Below are 10,672 nucleotides of genomic sequence, written 5' to 3' on the forward strand. Positions count from 1 at the left end.
GAATAGATCGGTTTCTGGTCCACTTCGCGGAAAAAATGATCCTATATTCTAATCTAGGCAAAAAGCTACCTACATACCAAATTTTAAGCAAATCTGACCATAAATACGATTTTTTCGAATAGATCGTTCCCTGGTCCACTTCTCGGAAAACAAGGATCCTATATGCTAACCTAGGTAAAAAGTTACCTACATACCAAGTTTTAAGAAAATCGGAGCATAATAAGATTTTTTCGAATAGATCGGTCCCTGGTCCACCTCCCGGAAAAAGGTAAATTTTTTGCCTAAAACATGGTGGTTGCTGAAAGCTATTTATATGCAAAATTTCATGCAAATCGGACCAGCCGTTCGCGAGATTACCTGTTACAAAAAAGGGACTTCTCTTTATATAATTAGAATAGATATCAAAATATTAACCATATAAAGGAGATTGCATTGTTCAACTTTGCATTCTACTTTTGGCTGAACGGCCTTTCCACTAATCGCTTTCAACAAAGTTGGTCGCCAGCCATCATTTAGACATTCAACCTAAATATATCACTGAGCACCCGAAATGTGTAGTTATGCAGTAATTTTCTTTTTTAATTTCCAAGGTTTTTCATTTTAAATATTTTTCGTTAAGTTTTTATTTAAGTACTATGTATCATATTCCATAAACCATTTAAACTCAAATTCCTAACTGTGCTGCAAACTTGATAGAACTCTAAAAACTGTCTTCAAATTTCAAACTTTTTAATGAGAGATTTTTTATAAATATTTTGAGTATTCTGTTTTGTAGCCCATCAAATTTTATTGTAATAAAGTGTAATCTTGCATCTTAAACGAAAATATTTAAATAGGAGGATACCTTCAAGAGCTTGCGTAAAAAGAGTTATAAAAAATCAGCGCGATTAATTATACTAAAGTTTAATGGGCTATAGAACTGCATACTTATAACTAAACTCTGATTTCAAATATTGAAGTTTTTATAACAGTTTCTAGAATTCTACAAAATTTCCAACAGTGAAACGTGAATTTATATGTTTATGTTATAATACTTATGAGTCATTCTTAAATAAAAATATTTACCATGAAAACCCTTGTGAATATTTAAAATTCTGTATATTCTTAATTCGATGCCGGGAGTCTGTGTATTACCTTTCAATACATTTAATACAATTTAACGCTGAGTTATCACTAAAAAGCATTCAATATATCATCGTTTTTCTCATTTTTCACACGACTTAGTTTAGATTTTCAATTATAATTAACACGGAAATACACGTTATACGTAACAAATATAAATAATTTTTAAGAATAACGGTTTTAGAAAATATAGGAATAACTGATACTTTATGTTCCTAATTTTAAAGCACAATTTGCCTCAAAAAGTAAATTAGTGCAAAAAACATAGCTATTTAAACATAAAATGAAATTTACAAACTTGTAAGCGTGCTTCTTTAAAGAAAAGGCTCTATACCAGCGATACCCAAAGTGGTCCAGGTGGACCCCCAGGGGTCAACGGAAGACGACGGGGGTCCACGGTGACGTGAAAAAAATGTGGGGGTCCATAAGTTGTAAATGGGGGTCCACGAAAATTTATCTGCTTTCGACGTAAAGAACCAAAATGGTTGCTTGATAGCCTCTTTATTTAACTTTAATTTTTTTGAGTGGTGTATAGTGCTCTTGACGCACTGCTGCACTTACCGTCACTTTGTGTTTTCATACGTGGGGAAGCCTTAAAGGCCACCTGTAGACTAAAAAGAACTGGATTCTGGTATGACAATGAGTGGGGCGCGGCGAAAATTGCTCGCTTCAGAGATTTAAGCACTTATGTCTTTTCAATGCTACAGGATAGTACGCCACCATTACCTTTTTTGAATAGATTCTATAATGTTGAGCTCCCTGAGACTGAATGCTGGTTTAATTCCATCGCTGAGACCGAACTCTCACATTGTCCAATCTTCACTGATGGCTCCAAAACTAACTCTGGGTCATGATCTGGGGTCTTTTTCGAGGTTAATGGAGATAAGCTTCACTTTTCTGTAGGGGAATATGCTTCGGTCTTCCAGGCTGAGGTAATTGCAATACTCAAAGCCATGGACTACTTGGTGGAACATAGGTGGAGGGGAAGGAGTTTACGTGACTGCAGTGACAACCAAGCTGCACTTAAGGCATTGACCATCCCTCTATTTAAGTTCTTCCAAACTAGTTCGGTAATGCAAGTCTCGACTAAAATATGATGGTGAACATAACGAGGTTGTTTTACTCTCGGTGCCCGGTCACTCTGGAGTATCTGGTTATGAGACATCTGATCATTTGGCCAGAGTTGGCTCAGACCAGACATTCCTCGGTCCGCAACCAGTTTTAGCACTCCCACCTTCGGCAATCGAAGCCACCAGCAGAAACTGGGTGAATACTTTGCTCAGAAATGACTGAGAGGCATCGAGGGGATGCAGGTGGGCAAAACTCATGCTGCCTTCAATCTCACAAGGTCTATTTAATTTTTTGCTCTCACTAAGCAGACGACACTGCAGACAACTTGCTGGACTTCTGACTGGTCACTTCACTTGACACAAACACCTGACTGTGATAGGCGTAAATGAAAAGTCCATTTGCCCATCTTGCCTTGAAGAAGATGGGATGGTGGAACACTTTTTGTGCCTCTTGCTTGCTTGGTTATTTGTCATCGATTTTTTTAAACTCGTACTTTTCTCTCAAGGCGAATTAATATAAAGTGATAGCAGGAGTACAAAAACAAAAATTTACATGTATTTTGTTTTTGCTTTGGCGGCATAAACTGTCAAAATCTGTAAGAGTGTGTGTAGAAATTCAAACAAAATTTTTCAATTTGATATCAGAAGCCATGCGGCGAAACACATACACAAAATCAGTTGAGCTAGTAACACCACCTTATATAAATTCGCCTTGTTTTCTCTATTGCCAGTTTCTGAATTAAAAGTTTGGCGTAAAAAGCTTAGCCGTTTTGATGTTTTAAGTTTTGTGTCAAGGCGAATTAATATAAGAAGATAGCAGGAGTACAAAAAAAAATTTACATGTATTNTACGTGACTGCAGTGACAACCAAGCTGCACTTAAGGCATTGACCATCCCTCTATTTAAGTTCTTCCAAACTAGTTCGGTAATGCAAGTCTCGACTAAAATATGATGGTGAACATAACGAGGTTGTTTTACTCTCGGTGCCCGGTCACTCTGGAGTATCTGGTTATGAGACATCTGATCATTTGGCCAGAGTTGGCTCAGACCAGACATTCCTCGGTCCGCAACCAGTTTTAGCACTCCCACCTTCGGCAATCGAAGCCACCAGCAGAAACTGGGTGAATACTTTGCTCAGAAATGACTGAGAGGCATCGAGGGGATGCAGGTGGGCAAAACTCATGCTGCCTTCAATCTCACAAGGTCTATTTAATTTTTTGCTCTCACTAAGCAGACGACACTGCAGACAACTTGCTGGACTTCTGACTGGTCACTTCACTTGACACAAACACCTGACTGTGATAGGCGTAAATGAAAAGTCCATTTGCCCATCTTGCCTTGAAGAAGATGGGATGGTGGAACACTTTTTGTGCCTCTTGCTTGCTTGGTTATTTGTCATCGATTTTTTTAAACTCGTACTTTTCTCTCAAGGCGAATTAATATAAAGTGATAGCAGGAGTACAAAAACAAAAATTTACATGTATTTTGTTTTTGCTTTGGCGGCATAAACTGTCAAAATCTGTAAGAGTGTGTGTAGAAATTCAAACAAAATTTTTCAATTTGATATCAGAAGCCGTGCGGCGAAACACATACACAAAATCAGCTGAGCTAGTAACACCACCTTATATAAATTCGCCTTGATTTCTCTATTGTCAGGTTCTGAATTAAAAGTTTGGCGTAAAAAGCTTAGCCGTTTTGATGTTTTAAGTTTTGTGTCAAGGCGAATTAATATAAGAAGATAGCAGGAGTACAAAAGCAAAAATTTACATGTATTTTGTTTTTGCTTTGGCGGCATAAACCGTCAAAATCTGTAAGAGTGTTTGTAGAAATTCAAACAAAATTTTTCAGTTTGATATCAGAAGCCGTGCGGCGAAACACATACAGAAAATCAGCTGAGCTAGTAATACCACCTTATATAAATTGGCCTTGTTTTGTATTTTAAAAATGTGATATATATTTTTCGCCTCACTTTAAGCCTCGGAGCGATAAAAATAAAAATGATGCCATTAACACAAATAAACTTTTTGAAGATAATGTAAATAACGCTATCGCTCGCAGTGCTCTTAAAAAATAAAACTCTTCCGAGCGAGAGAGTATTTTGATGTATTTACGAGCTCTATTTTTTAAAAATTACAGGTGTGTAGTCACATTATTTTTATAGGTAGAACACAAGAAAATATTTTACTTTTATTTTGGCCACTCTGAGTTTAGTTTCTGAATTCACCCGCGATGGAAATTTCCATTTGAGGGNAATTTTTTGCTCTCACTAAGCAGACGACACTGCAGACAACTTGCTGGACTTCTGACTGGTCACTTCACTTGACACAAACACCTGACTGTGATAGGCGTAAATGAAAAGTCCATTTGCCCATCTTGCCTTGAAGAAGATGGGATGGTGGAACACTTTTTGTGCCTCTTGCTTGCTTGGTTATTTGTCATCGATTTTTTTAAACTCGTACTTTTCTCTCAAGGCGNTTCTGAATTAAAAGTTTGGCGTAAAAAGCTTAGCCGTTTTGATGTTTTAAGTTTTGTGTCAAGGCGAATTAATATAAGAAGATAGCAGGAGTACAAAAGCAAAAATTTACATGTATTTTGTTTTTGCTTTGGCGGCATAAACCGTCAAAATCTGTAAGAGTGTTTGTAGAAATTCAAACAAAATTTTTCAGTTTGATATCAGAAGCCGTGCGGCGAAACACATACAGAAAATCAGCTGAGCTAGTAATACCACCTTATATAAATTGGCCTTGTTTTGTATTTTAAAAATGTGATATATATTTTTCGCCTCACTTTAAGCCTCGGAGCGATAAAAATAAAAATGATGCCATTAACACAAATAAACTTTTTGAAGATAATGTAAATAACGCTATCGCTCGCAGTGCTCTTAAAAAATAAAACTCTTCCGAGCGAGAGAGTATTTTGATGTATTTACGAGCTCTATTTTTTAAAAATTACAGGTGTGTAGTCACATTATTTTTATAGGTAGAACACAAGAAAATATTTTACTTTTATTTTGGCCACTCTGAGTTTAGTTTCTGAATTCACCCGCGATGGAAATTTCCATTTGAGGGATTCACAACGGTGTCGCAAGTGTCGTATTGTTGTATGTCGTAAACTTTAAAAGCTGAAATAAATGTTTAGAGGACTTGAAAACAAAACCACCTATTTTTTAACACTGCGAAAATGCATAATATGACTTTGATAGTAGTAGTTGGTAGTAACTGGGTTCGCGTTACTACATTTTTAGGTATTTAAAGTTTACGACATACAACAATACGACACTTGCGACACCGTTGTGAATACCCCAATTGTTAGATCTAATTTTTTTACGAGCTTTGGGAATATTTAGAAAGGTATCAGCAGGGGTTCCACCGAAACCAGTAAATTTTTGAAAGGGGTCTACGAGAAAAAAAATTTTGGGAACCTCTGTTCTATACTATACTTCTTAGAACCATCTTAAAACTAACCACATTTTTTCTAGCTCGGAGGTGACCCTTTTTGGACTATCTAGGAACTGTTGTTATATGAACTGTCTCAGAACCATCTAATCTCAGTCAGCTCAGAACAAGTTCAAATGTTCTGCAGAGGGCGACAATTGTCACTTCGTAGGACATCGCCCTGCTAAAAAGACAGTTGAAAGCATTGATTTGGGATAGATGAAGAACCAATACCGTCCCTTTTCAGGCTAGCTCAGCGCAAGTTCTGAACAAGTTTGATTTTCTGCAGGGTAGTGTTATTAACAGGGAACGGATTTTTAGGACCTAAAAACCTATAAAATAGGCAAAATAAAAAAACGAAATAGACTGGAAAAGGCAAAATAAAATATCGAAAACGGCAGGAAAAGGCACTAGGTACTGCAAAAAGGCAAAACAAAATAGCGAAAAAGGCACTAGGTATTGCAAAAAAAGCTAAATAAAGTACTAAAAAAAGACAGAAAATACGAAGAACAATCAATAAATACATTTATTTTAGAAATGTTTATATTACAAGTAAAAAGATAAAAACTATGAACTAGTTTCGTTTTATGCAAAATTTGTACTTTGAATCTTTGACTATTTTATCCTTTCGAGTTTCTAACTCATAAAACTTTAATCTGTGTAGTTGTAGTAACATTGAACCACAAGATACATTTTGAAGTTTTGTGGCAGTATTTTCATTCGATTTTTGCGAAAAATAATAATATCATACTCATGATCCATGATACAAATATTTAAAGGTAAAACTGCTCGCTCAATTCGTCGGCCATTATCTATTTTTTGAAGTTGGTCTACTGTAGCATAAGCACATCGCCCTTTTTACTTTAATTGTCATGTGCACATAAGTAATGTATAAACAAATAGGAATGTACACAAACAACAGTTTACCCAAATCAGTTACATTGAACTCAGCGGGAGTTTATGCAAAGACTGCATTCATCGCACATAGCGAGGATCTTGTTACACTTGTGCGGACGGTCAAAGACACCGCCAAAGACAGTCGCAGTGACTAACTGATCCACAACGTCAGTTTGTCAATGCGACTGACATATTTATATATTTATTGCAACCATATGTTGACTTAGCATATTTTAGAGTTATGTAGTTAGTTTGTAGGTATTAGTAGTATATTTGTATACATTCTAGTTCGTAAATAATTTGTAAGTGTTAGTGTAAGAATTTGGTATAAAAGAAAGTGAAATTAATAAAGTAAACCAATTGGTGATCAAACTCCAACCAATAACTTATTATTTGCTATACTACTTTATAAAATTGAAATTTTCAGAGCGACTCAAATGCCAAATAAAAGTAAAACAAAAAACAAATAGATGAAAATATTCAAATTTTCTTTTATTTGAAGCGGAAAACTTCAAAAATGTTCAGGCTGCCTCACAGCGGTTTTACCTTGAAATTTTTGTATCATTCTCATGATCAAACAAGGAATCATTTTAAGATCAATGATGGCATTTTTTGTACTGGATTCAAGCAAAATAAATCTTTCTAACATGTCTGTACAGTCTAATATAAGCTTCAATTCTTTTTTGTGCTCAAGTTTAACATAATATTGCAAACTTTCTTTTTACTAAACATGCGAACTTTCGTTATAATAGAACTAAAATTATATTTTTCTGTAGTCCTTGCACGTTTATCACTACCGCACATTACTAGGCCATCCTCATCCTCTAAATTTTCAAATTCTGATTCACCATCTGCAGCCTCATCATTTTCTGAAAATCTATTAATTTTGAAATTATCAAATTTTAGGAATAATTATATTTAACACGTACCATGGGTTTAATTTTTTTTGGTTCCATTTTATATAAAATATCAAGAACTGGAGGCCATGTGCAACGCATAATTGCTGGTATGGCTCTATCAATCTCCCCACTTTCACCATCTGTCGTGATGGCGACGACATCCTTTGATAAATTCAGATTTACTTCCTCTAAATGTTTAGCCAATATTTCCACGCACACTTCAGCAGTCATCGAAGTTCTGTAGCGAAATAGACCTAGATTCCAATATTTGTTTTCAGCGAACAGATTAACGTTGAGTAAATGCCTATTCGATGTCGACGTCCATTCGTCAAATACGAGAGAAAATTTGTTCCCTTAATTTTCAGTGATTCAATTTCGGCAATACTATTGCCTTTAATTTTTTGGTAATATTTCAATACTATATTTCTTATGGTGTCTCGTGATTTTGGCAAATCAAACCCACAAGTACTCATCATTGCTCGCACATCCGCCTACTTTACAAAGGCAGAAAATGTTATGCCGTCAACGGCGATCATTTGCGACAAAACTGCAAAAAGACTTTTGTCCAAGCTGCTTTTAAAAAATTATGTCATCTTTACCTGCTTGCGCGGAAGCTCCGATAATTCATCGCCGGAATTTTTACGGGTTTCGGAAATATTTATGTTGTGAACTTTTAAGTGAATGTGCAAACCTTTTGTTGATCCTCCTTTGGCTTTACTCTTGTTCCGGGCGACAAGAAAATGTGACCAAACCGATTTTGCATTTTCTGATTTTTACTTGTGAGGAATAAACGCTGTAAACGAAAAAAAACCGTATTAAAGAACAAATTCCGTCAAATCCCTGCAAAAAATTGTGCGACTAATCTCTAAAGAGAGTATTCCGAGATTACTCTCAATCGGGTACAATTGGGCATTAATTAGTCCCAACTAGTCTCATACGGGTACATCGCTTGTGGGTATAATTGGAGATCAATTAGTCCCCAACTCATCTCTAACGGGTACTATTAACGATTTAATGATATGTACGCTCTTAGTCAATGAAATTTCATGTGCGGCGTTGGCACACAAAGAGAGTATTCGCCTAACAAAACTGAGCACCCCGGTTCGAATCTCAGCTGGCGAAAATTTTTATTTTTATTTTTTAAAAGTGACTAGTCGCTTTTTATACCCTTTCGGGTATAAAGGTGAACAATTAGTCTCTTCATAGGACATGCTCGAACAAAAGCGATCAGTTCATTTCATATAAAGAGATCAAAAGTGGTATTAGTCGCATGCTCCTTTGCGATTGCTCCCAGAGTCATCCCGGATTAGTCCCATTTTTTGCAGGGATATGCTAAATTATTTACCTGAACTGCTGTGTGTGTCAGTCATTTTGGCTAATATATTTTCTTTCTACTCTAAAAATTTGGTTGCGTTTACATAACATTTTTTGCCAAATATAAAGTCAGCGGTTTTATAAAAAACGGTGTTGCAAACGCATAAAGCGCAACCAATGTTAGAAATAATGCTTGTTTTGCCCTTGAGAGGGGATATTTGTGATGAAAATTTAATTGGCTAACAAAAAATATTTTCCAGCAATCCTGGGATTTAAATCGGTTAATCCCGGGATTTCGGGATCCCGGTATTTTCTAAGCCCCGACATCCCCAGCTAGCATATGTAAAAAAAGGAAAAATATTCCGACGAATTGATAACTTTCCCTTTTTTGAGGTCGGTGTTAATATTATATAAATAAAGTGCAATTTATGAAAGTTTATTTATTACATACTGTACATAAACCTTGCCTAAATGTGGCTGACTTCCAAAACTTCAATTGCTTTGCATGCGTACAAAGTATTGTGTTCCATAACGCCGAACTACACAATATTGACAATGTATGCTTTTCCAAAACGCATATGAAAAGTTATCGAAACGCATCGCTAGAGCAATCAGCGCATCAGAAACAAAGTTTATGCTTCATTTGTTATTGGTTACCATTGGTGTTTTAGAAAGGAAGATTCAGAGAAATTGTTCATTACTATAATGAATATTTAAATTATGCAATGTATATGGTTGCAATGTGTCGCAACTCTGAATATACAAACAGTCTGAATACCGCAGTATAACAGTATCCCAACATTGTATTGATACGCTTTGGAAGACAGCCTGTATTTTAAAGGGCATATTATCTGAAGCGAATTTTCAGTATTTATATCTTTGGAGTATATACATATATAGTAAATATACTCCTAACTCGAAGTTCATGAACGCTTTTGTGTACACTTACATATATGAGCAACGTACACCCTCATTTTAAAAGTCAATAGAACTTGACAAGTATAGTGTGTAAATTCATACCACACCACACATTGTTATTATATGTAGATGTATGTTAAAAGCACCAATTGTTGTAGTGGGACTTTAAACAAATCAAACGAAATTAGTTTTGCCGAAATCAACAACAAGAAACAAAAAATAATGGTGACCGTAACCAACTCGGTTGAGACTCCTAACACTTGTCGACTCAGTTTTTTCGAATAAGAGGGTTGAAAGATTGATTCGCAATTCTTTATTAGCGTGTCAAATATGTATATATGAGTTGCATTCTTTGTATTGTATAATTTCATGATATATAAGCGTTATAATTTTCGCTTGTCACTCAAAAACAATTACAATCGATAATCATGAGCATATACGTATGGGCGTTTCCAGCGAAAAGTCTACCGGGGAAAAAATAAAAATCCTATATCTAACTTATTTATAGGCCGATTTGGCTGATAGCAACCGAGCTGCAAATGAACACTCGCTTAAATAACGAAATACATGCAAAGCAACAACACAAACTCGGCTATTTATCCTAGTTCAGCGAGGTCGGTTAAAAAATTCGCGGCCTGAAGGGTAGTGTCGTTAAGTGAAAAAACTGCTCTATTGTGAATAGTTAATGGGAAAGTGAAGAGGGAAATTTTTGTTTGATTATATTTTAAATAAGTATATGGGGCATTTCACCTCAAGTAACCCAACTTTTGAAATCTATGTCTTCCGATCGGGATGAAATTTGCACCAAGGTTAGTCCTAAAAAATAGTAGTTATGACACAAAATTTCAATGGGATCGGTCAAACACACTCCGAGTTGGAGGGTCTAGAATTTTGACATTTTGGTCAAACGGCCATTTTTTCGGATCCATATAACTAATTACCTATTGTATTTAGAAAATTTTTTCAGGAATGTTTTCGATAGATTTCTCTTCAGTCTTTACAAATTTTATTTTTTTTT

The 10,672-nt window shown here is 35.5% G+C and overlaps 1 long non-coding RNA gene across 1 annotated transcript in view; it reads right to left on the reverse strand.

Moving 5' to 3' along the window:
- Positions 1-10,672, reverse strand: part of LOC108364238 (uncharacterized) — a 15,114-nt gene continuing 4,442 nt past the window's right edge. Inside the window, exons 2-3 of the long non-coding RNA XR_001847735.1 lie at positions 9,891-9,893; positions 1-69 (exon numbers count right to left, since the gene is read on the reverse strand). This is a non-coding gene — a long non-coding RNA (uncharacterized LOC108364238). The remainder of the gene's footprint in view (positions 70-9,890; positions 9,894-10,672) is intronic.

The sequence above is a fragment of the Rhagoletis zephyria genome, unplaced genomic scaffold (assembly GCF_001687245.7).
Source record: "Rhagoletis zephyria isolate East Lansing unplaced genomic scaffold, Rhagoletis_zephyria_1.1 Rzeph_scaffold_01503, whole genome shotgun sequence".
Lineage (NCBI taxonomy): Eukaryota > Metazoa > Arthropoda > Insecta > Diptera > Tephritidae > Rhagoletis > Rhagoletis zephyria.